The 19,371-nt window shown below is 44.3% G+C and overlaps 3 protein-coding genes across 6 annotated transcripts in view; 2 read left to right on the top strand and 1 right to left on the bottom strand.

Moving 5' to 3' along the window:
- LOC129162178 (oocyte zinc finger protein XlCOF6) overlaps positions 1 to 19,371 on the bottom strand; it is an 849,318-nt gene that overhangs the window by 598,644 nt on the left and 231,303 nt on the right. The window lies entirely within an intron of this gene.
- LOC129161859 (zinc finger protein 135) overlaps positions 1 to 19,371 on the top strand; it is a 185,754-nt gene that overhangs the window by 86,003 nt on the left and 80,380 nt on the right. The window lies entirely within an intron of this gene.
- LOC129160563 (zinc finger protein OZF) overlaps positions 8,577 to 19,371 on the top strand; it is a 43,317-nt gene continuing 32,522 nt past the window's right edge. For both annotated transcript variants that reach the window (XM_070548650.1, XM_070548651.1), the window contains exons 1-2: positions 8,577 to 8,880; positions 11,039 to 11,185. The gene's annotated coding sequence lies outside the window, so the exon portion shown is untranslated. The remainder of the gene's footprint in view (positions 8,881 to 11,038; positions 11,186 to 19,371) is intronic.

Genomic DNA, 19,371 nt, shown 5'->3' with positions numbered 1-19,371 from the left:
GGCCGCGTGGCGCTAAGGAGCAAAATAGTGTGTGAAATCTAACAGAAGAAGATTTGAAAGACTCCAAGGAGGGAGAACTTTTCAACCAACATCTGATCTGATGAGAGTCTACGTTATAAGGAGTTTGTTGGTAAGTCATGAATCACTGTTTACTCACAATTGCTATGTAAGTCAAGTCTGACAATAAGTCAAATGGAAAGCAATGCCGACATTAGTTAAAAGTAATGTTAAAAAAGGCTTGTAAAAAAACGTTAGCCCTTGCTAATCCATGTACTTCTTTTGTAATCTGCATTTTGTGTGTTAATAGTTGGCACTGTCTGATAGAGAACATGAAAAGAAAGGGTCAGATGCAGGCGGGAATTCTGCAGTTTTTTCCCAAGAGAGTGAGTGTGTCAGCTGGTGAGAACGAGCATGGAGAAATCAGAGAGAGAGCAGCAGGAGGCAGTAGACCAGAGGCTGGAACAGGGCAAGGGACCTCCATTCCCCCTTTATCAGGTCAGAAAGAATATAATCTTTATTGTGCAACAGTCATGTCAGATAAACACGAGAGACAGCCTCTTTTAGGACACACCATGCCGGGAAATCAGCGTACGTGTAATATAAACGCAACGTGGCGGCATGGTGTTGCGGGAATTTTGTGGCATTCATGCTGCCACGGTTGATACTAATATCACCGCAACGCCGGACTTGTGAATGCATAATACAACTTGGCGCAACAGAGGGGGTATCATGATCACGTGGGCAGTTACTGCCGAGCTCCGGCTGGCAACTATATTGAAAATGAAAGTAAACATGGGCCGTAAGTTTGACTTTTCTAAACAGAATCAGCTGAGATGATGGCCGGGGAGCCTCTCTCCGTAAGAGTTGAAGCTCAGATCACCAGAGACTGCACGGGGACAGACACCTTCTGGAGCGGCTTGTTAAAAAAGTTTAATGAGTGGCTTTGATCGCAATAAAAAGCAAGTTATGTCCAAGATAAACTGAAGTCCGTGGCAGCGCAGAGACCGCCCCCAAGCCCCCTTTTCACCACCATCGCGTAATCTTTTGTAAAAAGATCATGATTGCACCACATTATCCAGCAGGACGGTCTGACCACTTATAAACGACCGAATGCTGCCCAATATTTCTGCTTATAATTGAGGATAACCTTTTACCATTTTATGTTGGAGCTGATCCAGTTAATGTGGAGTCATTTTCTTGCACAGAAAATTTGCATTGAGCTTTTTATATTTATCAGTAATAATTGGGTCAGTTATTCCAAGTACCAAAAATAAAGGATTATTGTTTAAGCTGATAGAAGTTGTTAATTGTGACAAATCATTAGTGGCAAAATTGCTTCGCTTTAGTAAATGATTTAACGTTTCTCAAAGCATCTTTTCATTCGTCATCAGTAATGTTACCGTTAAGTTTCCTTTCCCACAATTCCTTCAAGGTTTCCCTAAACTGTGACATTTTGATGTATTGTAAAATGTGTAGGAAAAGTCCTTGTTTGAAACACTGAATTTTCTAATTGGTTGTTTAAGTAAGATCAAGGTTAAGTTTTCCAAAGAGATTTTGTGTTTTGGATATTCCTTTGTTAGTCCAGTTTTCCTGCCATTATTCTAGGTAAAAATAAAAAAATCACCATTATCTCAAATTTGTTAAATAATGTTGTTATCTTGTACTAATGGCACATATGTTTACTGAATTCTTCCGCTTCATGGTGATGTGATTTACTATAACATTAACATAATGGCTTTAAACCATTTGTGCCCAAATTTTTTTCAGAGTCGTAATGCATATCATTTTATCAGTTAAGTCCCTCTGAATCATGTTAAATAATTTTTTTTTAATTATATACTGTTTTTGGGAAGAAAATGGCATATTTATGACTGGCAACTATTGTTGCCAGTGGTCACACAGCTTGTCAGTAGGTGAAATGTCACCTAATTATAGTAATAGAGAAGTAATAATAATATCGTTATAATCAGGGCCGACCCTGGGGCATTATTTTCACTGGGCAAAGTTTTTCCTCGCACCCCTGCAAACCCCCCCCCCCCCACCCCCCACCCCCCCACCCTCGCGCGCGCCAAGAGAAATCACTAGTTTGATTTTTTTCTGTGAATAAAATAAATATGTCAGGCAGGAGCGTCTCAGGATCTGTCTGAGATCTGTTTTGGTGAGACAGAAAATAGCAATCCAAAATGCTTTTTATGTGTGATCAACCATTGCCTAAAAATTAAATACTGCTTAGCCGGTTAATTGCTGTGATCATAAAACACGTAAACGGCAGTAAGCAGAACTCAGGAGGCAACGTTTTACGTAGGTCTGCACAATATATCAAAAAATTATCGTCATCGGGATAACAGGACGTGCGATAGGCCCATCGCAAAGCACGGAAAAAACGGCGATAAATGTTTGGTTCAAACATTTCCATCCGTGTCATACATCAGCTTTTTGTAAACCAGCTCTGTTTTTTACGCGGAAGTATTATTTGACCAATCAAATGTAGCCCTTCTGATATGCGGCCAATCAGATGGGTCCGTTCACGTAATACGCCCGCCCCCTACTTAGACCCTTTTGGAAAGCAACACCCGAACTGAGTTAGCGGCGCCGTTCCCTTGTTCGTCATGCTGGCTCAGAGCAATGAACACACTTTGTGCTGAGGTTTCTGGAATCAGCGCTGCTTTCAAACGTGAACGTGAGTCCGCTCGGTGCCGTTAATCATTTTTACCGGGCTGACTCCGACACGTGCCGGTGAACCAACCCACCTTCATGTCGCTAGTGTTAGCCCCAGGCTCCGTTTAGCTTCCAGCTAAAAGGCTACAGCACTCTCCTCCCACCCTGCTAAAGAGGGCCTGGAAAAGTTCCCCCACACATCAAAGTGATTTTTCATTTATGAGCTTTTATAACCTTGTTAATCAGGATAGTTGGTTTGCTGCTGCACATAAACTGTCAGTCAGAAGCTCTGCTAGCCGGTTATCTTAAGAGGAGCTAGTTCACTTTGTTAGCTTATCAGAATCATAGTTGCAGTTTCATCATCTGAGCTGCTTTTTAAGATCTAGGTAAACTTGTTCAATTTGGGGTTAAAAACAAAAGTTTTCACATATTTTCCATGTAGTTTTTTTTTGCCAGTTCCTCTTCTGAAAGGTAGACAATTGTTTTTCTCTTTCCCTCAGAAAATCTTAATATTCTCCTAGTTTGGCCCAGCACAGTTCACTTCCCAATTACAGCAACAGCCTTATATCATAACCACATAAGTGGAGAACATGCTCAGTAGCAATGAGAGAATTTGCTGTTGCATTTAAGTGATGTTAACTATTATTTAACATTTAAACTTATTTTATGATTTTTTTATTTATTCTAAAAACCCTGGTAAGGGATGTTTTTCTGTATTTGGAGCATCAGAAAAAGTTTTATGGTGGAGGTGATGTTTTAAAGTCATTGAGAAACTGCATGCATGCAGTTTGTTGTTTTGCTGCTAATACGGTAGCAGGTGCAGCTGCTAATACGGTAGCAGGCGCAGCTGCATGTTTTTGCAATAAAAATGTTATGTTGTAATGGAATTCATGCATTAGTTTTTGTTTGCTTTGAACCCAGAGCAGACGTCACACGCCAGACGACATCACTGCATACTTTAGTATTTGTTCATTTTTCGCGAGTAATATCGATATCGCAATATCAAGCACTGTTATCGAATATCACAGGTTTTCCTAATATCGTGCAGCCCTTTTTTTACGTGACGTTTACTTGTTGCTATGAGTAATAAGACAGAAAAAGCCACGCCAAAATAAGTTTAGGAAGCCCACTAAGAATCGTAATAAAAGCATTTAAAATAAATACCATACACAGTTGAGGAAACGTTGGTTTAAGTACCTGATATGAAGTGGTCGCTGCATAAGTGAAAACCTTTACTCTCGGGATCCCAGTTTCATTTTAGCCCGGTCACTATGGCATTTTAATACAATGATCCAACGTTTGCGGCGCTCCGGATCTTGGGGAATCCTGTAGATGGGTCATTCCTTATGTCGTCTGCGTCTGTTCTGCATCCTGGGGCACAACAGGAATCTACCATATTTCCCGTTTGAGTTTTCTGACAATAACAAATAGTCCAGCTGCCAGCTTCTACCTGCCAATATGGTGCTGTTTCGATTTTAACTGTTGCATGCCGGGAGAAGTGACGTCAACTCCTGGAGCTCTATACCTCCAATGGCTGTTCAAGGCCCAGCCCTGGTCATAACAAAGTAATAGCTTAATAGTATTGTCATAAAAATAAGGACTCAGGTTCCCCTGTATGAAATTCAAAACAAGACACAATTTGAACTGTTTCCTTTAGTCACTTTTTTAAAACTCAAAATCACAACATGTTTTTTAGAACATCTAACACATATGTATATGACATAGTTCCCACACAATCCATCATTTGGTATGGATGTACTACTCAGTGTGGTACTTTCTTAAGCACTTCACATGTAGTGGCACATCACATTTTTCACACGCAAATGGTGTGCGTGCACCACAGTTTTTGCACCACTTGTACCTGCTACCAATGTTGCTGGACCAGTGATTCAAGCTGTCAAACCTGGTGACATCAGGTATCGCCACCGCCATTGCAGATTTTCTGCCTTGCCTACTTGGCTTTGTTCCATGCTCGTGGCTTACTGGCCCAAATTGATCTTAACTTTATTGGACTCTTGGTTATGTTAAAAAAAGTCCTGGGTCAGTCCAAGTTGTTGTCAGACATGCTACAGTCGCCCTCACTGGACCTCTCAGCAGCAGTCAGTCTTGTGGATTCCTTACTGGCCACGTTGCAGAAATACAGGAGTGAGGCCTTTGAGGTTGTATGGAGGGAGGTGGAGAAAATGGCTGTAAAGTGTGATCAAAGTTTGGAAAAGACTGAGAAGAGGCAGCCTAAGACAAATAGGCGGCTACATGATTACATACTTACATCAACTGGTGAGCGTAGAGTTGATAAAAATGACAGGGAAAACTTTAAAAGACATATTTTATATCAAGTTTTGGATTCAATGACAGGTGAACTCCAGCGATGTTTCTCTAAGCCCAACTGCACAATCATGAAGGGAATCCAAGCACTTCGTCCTCAAAGCATCACCTTTTTGCAAAAAGATGTTTTCCTTTGCCAAGTTTTTTGATTCAAATGTTGATTACCTGGCCGGTGAGCTTCAACAGATAAAGAGACTGTTGGATTGTAAAGAAAAAAGTGGGATGCAGAGATTTACTACACTTCTAGAATTTGTAGTAATCCTAGAACCATTCAAGGAGTCGTTTCTTAATTTAAGCTTGCAAAAATAGCCATTATAATTCCGGTGAGCAGTGTTTCATGTGAGCGCAGCTTTTCGGCACTAAGTTTGATTAAAAATCATTTAACAATGGCAGATGAGCGCTCGAGTCATCTTGGGATGTTGAGCAGAGTCCCGTTGAGCAAAAGCATTAGACATAAATGAATTAGTGAGACTGTTCAGTTCTCATCACAAAAACCGATGAATAATGCTCTTTTAGAAGAGTAAGATGTACAGTAGACAACCACATGAAACTGCATGTTTGTTACAGAGATGTTTCAAACTAAATGAGTTAAGGGCATAATTGTCATGGCTGGGGGAAGGCGCCTAACCCCAGACATGCAGAACACAACACAGATCAAAGATGCGGGGAAAAAAAATATATATATATAAAAAAAAAAGAAAGAAGTGAGGATGCACTGAAGTGTCAGTGGCTGGTACAGATACAGGAGCTCTGCGTCTGGAGGAGGGAGAACACTGGTGAGTGAATTTAGTTCCTGAGATTCATTTTAGTCCAAGGTTCGTTCAATGAACTTACAGTAAGGTGAGAGTAGCTGGCTGGAGGAGGGAGCAGGTCGAGAGCCGGGGAGAGCGCAGGAGAGGGAGCACAGGTGAAGATAGCAGGGTGTCCTGGTGGATGGGAGACACTGAGCCAAAATGTCTGGGGAGAGTTATGGAGAACGGTGAGTGGGTCCAGGAGGATCCAAGTTTCCAAACCCAGGAGTCCTGAGGTGAGTATCCAAAAGCTCACTGACCAGAGGAAAACACTGGAATCCTGGAGGAGATAAAGAATCCCGAGTCAGCTCCTGGAGGTTAGTAAAATCTCCCAAAAAAGTCTAAAGCCTAGAGTAAAAACACTTCTAGAAAAGATGATCCTAGAGAAACCACGAGGGGCTGGGTACTACCAAGCTGTGGCAATCTTCCGGCGTTGAATTGTGTCCTCCATCCACCTTAAGTAGGAAGCACCCCGCTGATTGCAGATCAGGAACAGCTGGTGGCACTCCCTCTCCTGGCAAGAGAGTCAGAGATGTTTAAGAGAAATGAGGAGTACTCACCCCGGCTCATGACAACAATAAGATCAGGACTCATCTGCTTTATGCCAAGGAGGTTTGGTAATGACCATGATGAGTCACTGGTCAGAAGTCATTGGTGATTGACAATAATTCTTTCAACTTTTTATTTTGGGCAATGAAGTAAAACATGCTCAGCTTTTTCAAACTGATTCCATGTCATTGTTGCATGTCTGTTTAATGTGTCATGGAGACCAGTATGTTCAGTTTTTAAATAGATTACAGTCATTTCTTGGTGTCCTGTTCACTTTCCTCCTTTGACCTACCAAGATATTCTGGTGTTTTTTTCCACACACAAACATATTTTAAACTGATATTTGTGGCTTTGCAAAATAAATTGAATGCAAAAATTTCTCAAATGCTGTGTGTGGTTGTATTTTGTGTATGTACAGTAAAAATTGATGTACAATTGCATTCATGTTTTTCAACATGGTGTGGGTGGTAAACTGAATCTACCATACAAAACTGGGAATAGTATGCAAGTACCGTAAAGTCTCTAATACAGGCCTGGGTCTGTATTTGACTCAAGCTCATCAAGCTCCAGGCCTTTATTGGAAGGAGGACCAGAATTAGAGGCAGGCCTCTATTTCTATTTGAGCAAAATGAACTAATGGTTCGCTGGAGTTTTTGACAATTAAAATTGCGCCCACATTTTCAAAGTTAAACACATTTCTTTTAACAACGGTAGTTTCTGCTTCAGCCCCCCCCCCCCTCCCCCTGCGCAGCGGCCGCAAACTCACTGACGCGCCTGCAGCCTCTCGGAGTTCCTGCTGCTCTAAACATTAAAATAATTATTTCATTTTCTGTTCCTCACTTCTGATTACCTTCAATGGTGTCTGTTTGTTGCAACCACCAGGTACAAAAACTAACTTGTTTATATTTGACTATTTTTCTGTCCTGTCTGTTTATTATTTTCCTGCATCTCCTTTCAATCCTAAAGAGAAACTGCTACCTGGGTTCATATATATTCACCTTATGAGTTACCTTTGAACTGCAGTTCTAAAAGATCTACCAACTGCAAAAACAGCGGAGTGCTTGCCGGCCGCATCATTTAGGTGCGTCACCGAGGACAAAACAGGTGATGCGCCCCGCTCCACAGCAGCGAAACGCATCAGGCACAAATAAACGAATAAAAGACAGAAAACATAAAAGGAAATGAGCCGACATGAACGATCGCGTGTTAAATTAGTTTTTGAGGTGGCGACACCTGATTTGATAATGTTACTGTGGCCGTGCTCAGGACGCAGATGTCTGGAGCGCGTCAACAATCAGAGCTTTGCATGCGCAAGCTGGTTAAGGTTAGGATGGGGGTGAGGGGGAGGTTAAATTGCAAGAGGGTAAACGTCACAATTTGGTTAAATGTCCGTTTTACGGCGGGTGTCAGTACCGACGCTCTGGCACAGCACGTTGCCTCCCGACGTGCAGGAGCTTGTCACCTGCTGACAGCAGGCTGCTGTCTTTTCCGAGGACTGCATCTTGCCCGTCATTATCACGTGACAGCGACTAGTCGATGACAGGCATAACAAGTCACTATAGAGCGGTGAAGTCGACTAGTGACTAGTTCATACAACCCCTGCTACTGCTCCCCAGAGTGTTCTGCAGCATAATCAGCACGTTCTCTTTGAACTTGATATCAAATTTTCGCCTCCTCTTCGTCTCCGCACGGTTAAAGTTACCCTCGCGGTCTGTCACTGGCAAATCAAAAGTGAGACGGATGACACAACCGCCCCCCGTACTTGCTTGTTACCACATTCCACCCGGCCACAATAAAAAACCGGCCATTACACCGGCCAAAATACGATACTCGGCAGTTAATTAAATACAGGCTAATATTAGAGGATTTACGGTATGTTGGACTATACGTGGCCCCTTGATGGCCCCACCCTCAGAAAAATCCTAGATCCGCCACAGTCTTCAGTTTGTTCTCAAAGTGCATGGCATAACGGATGGTGGCCCTCGGTAGTTTAGAAACTCTGGATACGGCCCTGCTACTGTCTCTCTTCAGAAGCGCACGCAAAGCACCGCAGTTTGAGAGGAAAAAGCCAGAGGCTTTTCAAAATAAGGTAAAAATTTAACATTTCATGATATTTAAATTATTTCAAACTACGATTATGGTTAGCATAGGTGCGCAAATATAGGCTATATGTGTCACTTCTTACGTTGTTGTACAGTAGTGTAACAGGTTACGATTTGTTGTGGTTGGACTTTAATGTTGAAGGGCTGTTCTTGGCCGGCTGTGTGCAGAGTTCCGGTTCGGTTGTTTAGAAGAAAACGAGCTAGTGTGATCGGAGATCGTTAACGGTGTTTCTGCTGGAGTTAAGACGTGGGCTGCGGCCAAGAGTAACCCGGAATAAAGATCCGAAACGGAAACAACAAGTTGGAGTCATGACCATCTCTTAGAAAAGGCAACAAAAGTGTGTTTTATAGGTGTGGTGGCTTTTGTTGAGCCGTGGCGGTGCGACACGAACTAGTTTAGCCCAGCAGAAAGGCCCCGCGGCTGGCTGGACCCAGCTCGACACAGCAGCAGAGCGGTAAGCTTCATATCACTCTAAAATGTCGGCTAACTTTACTGTACACGTTCATTTACGGGCATTAGCAGCGTGCTAGCATTAGCATCCCACCTGCTAACGCTAGCACAACATGCTAGTAAAGTTAGCACCCAGATTAATGTGGATTCGGACGATTTTCGTGGAATAAAACGTGATCTGGGAATTGTGATGAACGCCTTTTTACACCAGATGATAACCTTCCACTGACTGTAGCAGCAGAGCGCCTGTGTGTGTTACTCCGTGAGTGTGATGTGATGTTAGCATCCAGTAAATAAATCCCATATCAGCTAAAGAGCAGCGCGACTAAGTGGTTAAAGTGCGTCAGCACAGCGGATTTAATACGAGTTTTAAAGAACAATCTCTGAGTGAAGTGAGGCTAGTTTTTGTCTCTCTGCAGGTATAAAAACCAACTCTGCATCAGTCACACGCAGCTAAGCTCACTGTTGGGCAGGGCCGGATTATCAGTGCAGGGGCCCCTGGGCACAATGATTTGGGAGGTCAAGGGACTGTTTATTTCACTTTCTGCTCCCTTTATTTTGGTCCAAGATCATTACTGGGCTGGCTCTGTTAAACACCTTCTACACCCCTGCTTAGTAGACTTAATGAAGTATTTTTAAGTCAGTATAAAAATGACTGAAACACAAATTTACATATGTAGCATTACTGACCAATATCTTTGATTTAATTTATTTGTTAAGAACATCAAGATGCATTACAGTGAACATTATAATGGACATGTTTCTGGTACATTATGATGTCACAATGCTGTTGTGAGCCTGAGTGTGCGTGCATTTGTTAGCGGCTCCGCCCTCTCGGTCTGCCAGGCAACAGCATTTGTTGCATTTTTCAAACATGAAGTGGGAGTGGAGTTAGACTCTGGTAGGGGTTGACTTGCTCTTTAAGCTGTTTAACTTGGACCAAGCATTTTAGGTCACAGATAGGTGTAGCTTAGGGTCTCTGTCTATACACCTTATAAGACAATTTAGGTGATGGCATGTTTTTTTTCTGCTATTGAACTGTTTTCTAATAATGTTGTGTTTAATAAAATGAAGGAAGGAGAGAAATAACGTTTCCCTAGCAGTTTTTAAAAATGTCCCCATGTAATCCGATTAATCGATTAATCGTGTCGAGACCCCATCCGATTCATCGATTATCCAAATAATCGTTTGTTGCAGCCCTATTAAATAGCCTATGTGGCCTATAGGCTATGTAACTGAGATTTAACATGAAAAATTAGACAAACCTATTTTCTAATTAGGTATTTGCTCTATGTTAATATATATTTCATAAACATTTACGGGCCAAGAGGAACATCAGCTGCTGATGGTATAATTTGAAGAAAAAAGTCCATTATGCTAACCTCCTCCCTTCATATTCAGAGTTTTCTAGTTGTGTATAAAATGTGTACATTGTGCCTCTCTAGTTCTTCATAAATCAATCAATCAGTCAAAGCTTTATTTATAAAGCGCCTTCCGCAACCCTGTCAGGAAGCCCAAAGCGCTGAACATGGTACAGTAGAAGGTTAATATATTGAATAAATCAAAAATAAAAGCAATTCAAATTACAAAATAGGTGAAACATTCTGGTACAGGACAAATGTGTAAAACAATGGATTGAGTGAACCAATGAAAACTGTGAAATAAAATCAACATAAAAGAGGGCCAAAATCAAACATGTTCTGGAAACGCCAAGCGGAGGAGGTGGGTTTTTAGGTGACTCTTAAAGACTGGCAGAGATGGGGACAGCCTAACTGAGGGTGGCAACTGGTTCCAGAGTAACGGTGCTAGGACTGAGAAAGCCCGGTCCCCGCGAGTACGACACCTAGAACGAGGGACAGCGAGCAGGCCTTGGTCAGAGGAGCGCAGAGCGCGTGATGGGGAGTGTCTGTTCAGGAGCGTGGCCAGATAGGGGGGGCCACCACCCTGGAAGAAATGATATACAAAGATGAGGATTTTGAATTGTGAACGATAGCAAACCGGAATAAAGGTTAAATATAGTTTTGAATTTAGTCATGTCACATGCCAGTGATTTATAATATAAACCTATAAATAATCTATTGCAGTATTTTTTACCATGGTTTAAAACTTTTATCTTATTATAGAATGAATATGACAAATTATCTTTTTGTGTTTGAATGCAGGCTCAAGGAACAAGTACATTCAAGGAGGGGCTCACGCCAAAAGTTCAGATCAGCCCTCCACCAGCAGTTCAAGAGCTCAAGATCAGTTGTCAGCCATCACGTCTGAACCTTCTACAACATCACCCAGCCCTGACCAGGAATTACAAAGTAAAGCACACCTACAGGCCGAGCACAGCCCACAGCCAGCACTTCTGATGGCAGAGTGTAGAGCCTTGCACTGAAGCCCTAGGCCCTCGGGTCGGGTCGGCCCGGCCCGAGGGCCGGGCTTCGGGCCAACGACTGTGCAATTACCTCGGACACGGGCCGGGCCGGGCGCCTTTATATTTAATCGAAATCATTAAAAAAATTAAAACACTTAAACGCAGCAGTAGGGGTTGTACGAACTAGTCGACTAGTTAGGGCTGTCGCAATAATCGCAAGAACAATATATCGCAATATTGAGAAACCCACCGCGCTGCATGACGTGCCACCGCAATTACCGCACTTGATTAAATCTCGCGACAGCGCATGCTGAGAGGTAAAGTCCGCGCTGATCGAGGAGATAGTTGGGCACTTTTTTTTATTTCTGTTAGATGTTGCAGCCAAATTTGCATTTCAAAGTTAAACCTCCTGAATGCTGTTTTTAAGTTCAGTCAGAGAATGCCGTTACTGTCCTTTGATCTGCATTCAATAAAGTGTTAAAAATGGCCATGTACTTTTTTCTAACATTTTTTAAATGTGTAAGCACAATGTTTCAAAGGAAATATTGCCATGAGTTTAGTAATTAACAAACACATTTGCTAAGTACATAAATAAAAACGGGGTGCAATAATATCGCATATCGCAATATTGAGCTGCCCTGACTCACCGCAGGGGGAATTCCTCAATCGCGACAGCCCTACGACTAGTCGACTTCACCGCTCTGTAGTGACTTTTTATGGCTGTCATCGACTAGTCGCTGTCACGTGATGATGACTGACAAGATGCAGTCCTCGGAAAAGACAGCAGGTGATGAGCCCCTGCGCATCTGGATCAAGGCGGAGGCGACAGCGCTGTGCGCGTCTGTACTGACACCGGCGGTAAAACGGACATTTAACCAAACTGTGACCTTTACCCTCTTGCAATTTTACCTTCCCCTCACCCTCACCAGTTTGCGCATGCAAAGCTCTGATCGCTGACGCGCGCTCCAGACATCTGCATCCTGAGCACCGCCAAATCAGGTGTCACCACCTTAAAAACAAATTAAACACGCGATCGTTCATGTCGGCTCATTTCCTTTCATGTTTTCTGTCTGTTGTTTGTGCCTGATGCGTTTCGCTGCTGCGGAGCGAGGTGCATCACCTGTTTTGTCCTCCGGTGACGCACCCCCAAGAATCCACTATCTCCGCTCCGCTCCGGCACGAACTCCGCAGCAAAAACGGTCCCGTTGTAGTCGGCCGGCGAGCAGCGGCACTCCGCTGTTTTAGCGGTCGGTAGATCTTTTAGAACTGCAGTTCAAAGGTAACTCATGAGGTGAATATATATGAACCCAGGTAGCAGTTTTTCTTTAGGACTGAGAGGAGATGCAGGAAGATAATAAACAGACAGAACAGAAAAACAGTCAAATAAAAACAAGTTAGTTTTTGTACCTGCTGGTTGCAACAAACAGACACCACTGAAGGTCATCAGAAGTGAGGAACAGAAAATGAAATAATTATTTTAATGTAGGGCTGCAGCTATCGAATATTTTTGTAATCGAGTACTCTATCGAATCTTTTTTCGATTAATCGAGTACTCTAATGAATTACCCTTTTGTGTTTGTAAACCATTATATCAAACAGCATGTTATAATTATGAAAGACCTCTTAAAATGAGCAATTGCCAGTTATTCTTCAAGTTTTATTCAAAATTAGTTTGCAAAACTTCAGCACTTCAACTTTACTTCACAGTAAACAAATGTCTGTGCAAAAAATAAGTAAACAACCTGAGCCGATTTTCCCCTCGTGTGAGAATCTACGAGCCTGCAAGCCAGACAAAAACTAGGAGGATAACTGTTGAAGTAGCACTGCGAGCGGCTGCGGCCCAAACAGAACCAGAACCGCTCACGGCGCATGCGCAAACGGCTCGCCGGCTGTTTCCCTATTAACACACGTCCGTTTTAATTTCTACACTTTTTTCTCACACTAACAAGGATTGCCAAAAGCATGTTTGCCGTGGTTTTGTCAAATTATACTGATCACAAAACATTTATTTACTTTCTTTCGTTTTCCTCCGCCACTCATAAATACCCGTGTCCTCCTGCAGCGATCCCGAGGGACAACAGACATCAATAACAACACAATAAAAAGTCCGACGTGTTGTGTAAAAACTGCTATTTTTAGCACATTTTAAGTCCGACGTGTTGCTAGCAGACGTACGGTGTGAGCTAAAACTGAGTGCTACAAACGAAAAAGTCGCACAGTGTCTGCAGAATATATAGAAATACAGGCTAAAATGCATTATCTTGTAGAGGCTCCGAGTCCGCTTGCAGAAGTGACATTTACATGTGGATGTTTCCTGGTCAGGTGCTGCAGCACGGAGGATGTGGTGTTGTGGTAGGCTAAATCCATTTTACAGTTTTTATACTGGACTACGTTTTCCGCCTTACGACGTGAAAAATGGTCCCACACCTTTGACATTTTATGTCTTTTTCACACTCCACCGGGGTCCACGTTGTCCGCCATGGCTTAAGAGAAAGTTAAGTTATATTCGCTACTCGCGTGTGCATTCAGTCCAGTGGGCATGTGCGTCACTTCTTTCAGTCCGTGTGAAACATGACCCCGGGCGATTGCAAAGCCATGAATTAATTAAACGTGAATTAAACGAATCCTCGAGGCAGAGAATTTGACTCGAGGATTTTTTGTACTCGAATTATTCGAGGTACTCGAGGAATCGTTTCAGCCCTAATTGTAATGTTTAGAGCAGCAGGAACTCCGAGAGGCTGCAGGCGCATCAGCTTGCTGCTGCTGCGCAGGGGGAGGGGGGAGAGGACTGAAGTAGGATGCAGAAACTACCGTTGTTAAAAGAGATGTGTTAACTTAGAAAATGTGGGCGCAATTTTAATTGTCAAAAACTCCAGCGAACCTACCGACCCCCCCCCCCCCTGCCGCTTCAGGTGTATGACGTCATCAACGAGTAGTCGAAGTCGACTCGACTTTCATTACTTGACTGTCGACTTTAAAAAAAATAAAGTCGTGCAGGCCCTACGCAGCAGTAGAGCCCTGCGCGGGACTGTTTTCTTCATCCCGCCCCGCTGAATTTCTGACCATTACCGCCTGCAACCGCAACGTGTGTTACACTCCCGCCCGCACCTGCAGCGTACATGTCTACTCCCGCCCGCACCTGCAGCGTGCATGTCTACTCCCGCCCGCACCTGCAGCGTGCATGTCTACTCCCGCCCGCACCTGCAGCGTGCATGTCTACTCCCGCCCGCACCTGCAGCGTGCATGTCTACTCCCGCCCGCACCTGCAGCGTGCATGTCTACTCCCGCCCGCACCTGCAGCGTGCATGTCTACTCCCGCCCGCACCTGCAGCGTACATGTCTACTCCCGCCCGCACCTGCAGCGTGCATGTCTACTCCCGCCCGCACCTGCAGCGTGCATGTCTACTCCCGCCCGCACCTGCAGCGTGCATGTCTACTCCCGCCCGCACCTGCAGCGTGCATGTCTACTCCCGCCCGCACCTGCAGCGTACATGTCTACTCCCGCCCGCACCTGCAGCGTGCATGTCTACTCCCGCCCGCACCTGCAGCGTGCATGTCTACTCCCGCCCGCACCTGCAGCGTGCATGTCTACTCCCGCCCGCACCTGCAGCGTGCATGTCTACTCCCGCCCGCACCTGCAGCGTGCATGTCTACTCCCGCCCGCACCTGCAGCGTACATGTCTACTCCCGCCCGCACCTGCAGCGTGCATGTCTACTCCCGCCCGCACCTGCAGCGTACATGTCTACTCCCGCCCGCACCTGCAGCGTACATGTCTACTCCCGCCCGCACCTGCAGCGTGCATGTCTACTCCCGCCCGCAACCGCAAAACTCGGAGAAATTATTACCTCACAATAAAAGAGATGTATTGAGTTTGCGTCCTCAACATGTCATTTTATAGGTTATCCGCTTTCACCGCAGCGCTGCGCTCCGTTTCAATCAGGCTGCACAGCAGGATTTCCCCTCGTAGCGATATTTCCTCTAACTGATTGCTTCAAGCTATAGATCGTTGGAAAGCTGCTTTTATGTACTTTTAGGAACCGTTGGAATTATTTGAATCTGATCAGCCATTCAAAAATTATAAAACGGAGCATTTTGGATGACAAACTCGCACGTCTCTGAATCTGTGTTGTGATTCGTTGCGCTCAAGACAGGGAATCCCGGTGGATACCGTAATGTATTGAATATGCACGAAAAGCCCCATTTTTAATCTTTTCAGCACTTTTGGAATTTTAATGATATCTTGAACTAGAGCAGGGATCGGCAACCCGCGGCTCTTCCATCCATCTGACGCGGCTCTCTGTGATTGTAAAAGGCGCGAATAGGATATCGCGAGATATGTGCAGTTCAGTTTACGGATAACACAGTACCGCGAGACTACAGTGTCTTTCCCACTCCAATGCAGTAGCGGGCGGAAATGCATCTTTTGAATTTGAGCGCCACCTGCCAATAAACAATAAAGAGAAGAAGAAGAAGACTGCTGTGGTGTGACGGGTAAGCGTGAAGGCAGCAGCGAGAAGGAGCACCTTGCGTATTTTCTTACATTCTTTTAGCGTCAATCATGGCACAAAGCTCGGGACCGTACAAGAAGTATTTGGTGGATGGCGCACAAGAAATCCCGAAAATTACACGGAACAGGTGGAAGGCAGCAAAAGTAAGTTATGTTGCTAATTAACAAAAACGAAAAGTGCTGTCTCTGTCTATTTCAAGTGTATTTGATATGGCTGGGACCTGGAAAATGTTTATTAACCTTTGTTAAGTTCAGAAACATGGATACAATTTAAATACAGGGATTAGGTTTGTGTATGATCAGGGGTCGTGTTAACCGTGAGACGCCTGCTCCCCATGAGAAGTAGCAGGCTGCAGCAGGCCTGTGTCGTCACTATTATCCAGCCCACCATTTCTAGTTTATTTTGTTTGTTTATAAGAAAATGTGTAACTGGCACTATCTAATCGTTTGTGGTATAAAATCACAAAGATATATTACGCAAATGCAGCACTTATCAGTTTTAACATGTCATTGTGGCTGCAATGTAACTGTCATTCCTTCAAATGCAGAGATGCAAGGAGGCTGTTGCCAATGAAGACAGAAATGAAGATGACTCCTTGCAAAATGTGGTGAGTATTGCAGTTTTAAAGTTGAGCTAATATTTTGTATCAGGTCAATAACATTTTTATTAAACAAAACCTGGTTTATATAAATTTAGTTAGACCAGTGGTGCTAACCCCTGGTCCTCAGGACCCCCTGTCCTGCATGTTTGAGTGTTTTGCTGCTGCAGCAAACCTGGATTGAATGAATAGGTGATTAACCTGCTTCTGCAGCAGCTGGAGGCCTGGTAAGGATGTGATGATAATTTGAATCAGGTGCGCTGGAGTGAGGAAATCTCTAACATGTTGAGCAGGGGGTCTCAGAGGACCAGGTTGAGAACGACTGCAATAGAAAATGTAACATTAGCCATGTTTACATGAGCCTCTTACATAAGACAGACCATTGCATCATTACAGAGTGATAAATCTGATTTTGTGGGTCTCGTAAATGCTGCAGGGAGCAAAGGGGAAAGGTGATGAAACTCGATTCTGATGCGCTTATTAGCCTTGTAGTAATATTGCTGCATGAGCCCCTCGCCTCTGATGGCTAAACGCGTGTCAGCCCCGCTAAAGGTTGGTTTATGCTCGACGCGTCCGCGAGGTCCGCACGGCTCCGCATGGAAAAGTCGCGTCATTTTGCGTCATTTTAACAACCACGCCCCTCCGCCGCTCCTCCGCACGGCCCAGAATTTCCGCAACACGCACCTCGGAAAATTTCTAACCACGCGGACGGTCGGACGCGGAAAAACATGGCGGACCGGCAAGAACTAGTACGGCAGAGGTTCATAAATACAGACATTTGTATGATTCAGCTCTCAAAGATCACCATGATCAACATGTTGTTAATAATTCTTGGAGAGAAATAGCTCGCACTGTCGGAAAAGACGAGAACGCTGTTAAAAATGCTGGAATGCCGTGTTGTAAACAGTGATTTCTACTTCTACTATGGTGTAGTGTTGGATGCATGCTGTAGAGCTCCATACTGCCCCCTACAGTTTGGGAGAATATTGGCTCACCGCAGAGACGAGCCGCATGAACCATAAACACTGCGAGTTGTGAAGCGCGTTCCATCCGCGAGCCGCATCACCGCGCGGAAAGTGAATGCGTCAAGCATAAACCAAGCTTAATCCCTTGGAGCGACTGTGGGAGGCCCCCCCCCCCCGAAAAAGAGGTTGGTCGCGTTAGTGACGTATACTGCGCGCCGAGTGCCGTCTGGAAGGGATATAAACACCGATAAAACATGGCCTCTCACTAGTATCTTTCAACCACCTACAACATGGAAAACTGGATGGACGCGGAGACCATGGAGCTTTTGGCCGTGCGAGCGGACGAACAGATTAGTCGCCTTTTAACGGGGACGGTGAGAGACAGCCAGCTGTTCGACAGAGTGGTGAAAACACGGGCTGAGCGGGGCGTCAAGCAGGACAAAAAGCAGGTCACATCAAAGCTAAAGGTCCTGAAAAAGAAATTTCATCAGTCTGACGTGTCTTCCGTCTGACGCTGAATGCGCGACCCTGTACGTCACATGCGGGGGGGCCGCCCAGTAGGGCTGTAGCGACGCCTCGATTACGTCAACGGCTCGATTCTAAAAATTTGTCGACGTCAGATCCGGTAGTCGACGCACCGCGCCCACTTGTTGCATCCACAGGAGTTTGTAAATAGAAGAGGAATCTGCATGTTTTTCCTCTAGTTCGCCCTCTTCTCCGCCTTCACTAACATCTCCGCCAAATACCGAAGACCCGGAACAATGTCCGCCCGCTACTAGATTCCTTTCCTGTTTTGCCCGCCTTCGTCTCCCGGCAACGGACAACAACTTCTGGGGTCAAACGCGCTGCTTCGTCTCTACCGCAGATGTAGAACATCACCGGGAGCGTTTCTCCCTTCATAAGGGAGCTTCTTTCAGACATTAGGAGAGCTGTTTTGGTGGTAGCAGTCTCTCCTCTGTGCTGGTCTGTTTGCTGCTGGGTGTTTTTGGTTTATTTAAACTTGGTAACTTGAACGTAACGTTGGTAAAGCTACTGTTAGCATTTTCGCTAACAGCTTCTTGCGTTTGGATAAGCTGTTACGTTTTGGTTTAGAGTTCATCTTTTTGTGGTGTAGATCTCCCTTTTATTACATTTAGAGTGTCGTGGGTTTTCGGTTTAGTGTAAAATATCACCTTGAGTTTGGTTTAACCACCCAATTTAGAGTTGGACCTTTGGAGATTCTTATTTTGGTCCAGAACCCTGTAATCTTTGCCCAGTGGGACATCCCTACTTATTTGTACTTTTGTTTTAATTCCCCACAGGCAGAATTAGTTTTATTATTCCCAACCTGTGGATGGAAAGGTTTATGTTTTTTTTAGTTGTAAATAAACCTGATCATCATTTTAACTTTTAAATCCCGTTATTGTCCCTTCCTTTTTGCACACGAGCCAAACTCCCCAGGAAGGGTCGTAACACCACTCGCCTCACGCACATAAGTGACCAAAACAAGCAGCATGGAGACACTCCGTCTCCAACCACCTCTCAGGCAGCAGCCTGCACTCCCAAGTTCTACACGTCACCAGAACATAACCAACCAACACAGTAAAAACAGTGTTATACAAAATGGAAGGCCTGTAGTGTTTATTCTCTTACAGTAACAATTTATCAATTTTTTTGAGGAATTTATTAGAGATTTTTTGGTTTTTATTAACTGTGCAATAGAAAAATAATCATTAGATTAATTGTCTAAATAGTCATTAGAATAGTCGACTATTCGATAAAATAATCGTCAGAATAATCGTTTTAAAAATAATCGTTTACCCCCAGCCCTACCGCCCAGCGACCTCCCTTTATCCCGTCTTGGTTGGAGAGGTGTCTGATGGCAGTTTATTCTAGCTTCTGCTTTCCTACTATAAATGCCAAAATCCTCCCCAGGGAGCCGCTGCAAATCCCGTTTTGCAAACGCCATGGTCCTGTAAAAACAGCTATGGACACATTTAATCTGACTGAACGCCCAATCAGATCAAAAATTCTGCATGTAAACATGTCAATCGGAATATTCCGATCCGATTTTGCCCGATC

This window comes from Nothobranchius furzeri, chromosome 2 (genome assembly GCF_043380555.1).
Source record: "Nothobranchius furzeri strain GRZ-AD chromosome 2, NfurGRZ-RIMD1, whole genome shotgun sequence".
Classification (NCBI taxonomy): domain Eukaryota; kingdom Metazoa; phylum Chordata; class Actinopteri; order Cyprinodontiformes; family Nothobranchiidae; genus Nothobranchius; species Nothobranchius furzeri.
Note: the sequence above shows the minus strand (reverse complement) of the source record. Positions and strands in the feature narration are given on the sequence as shown.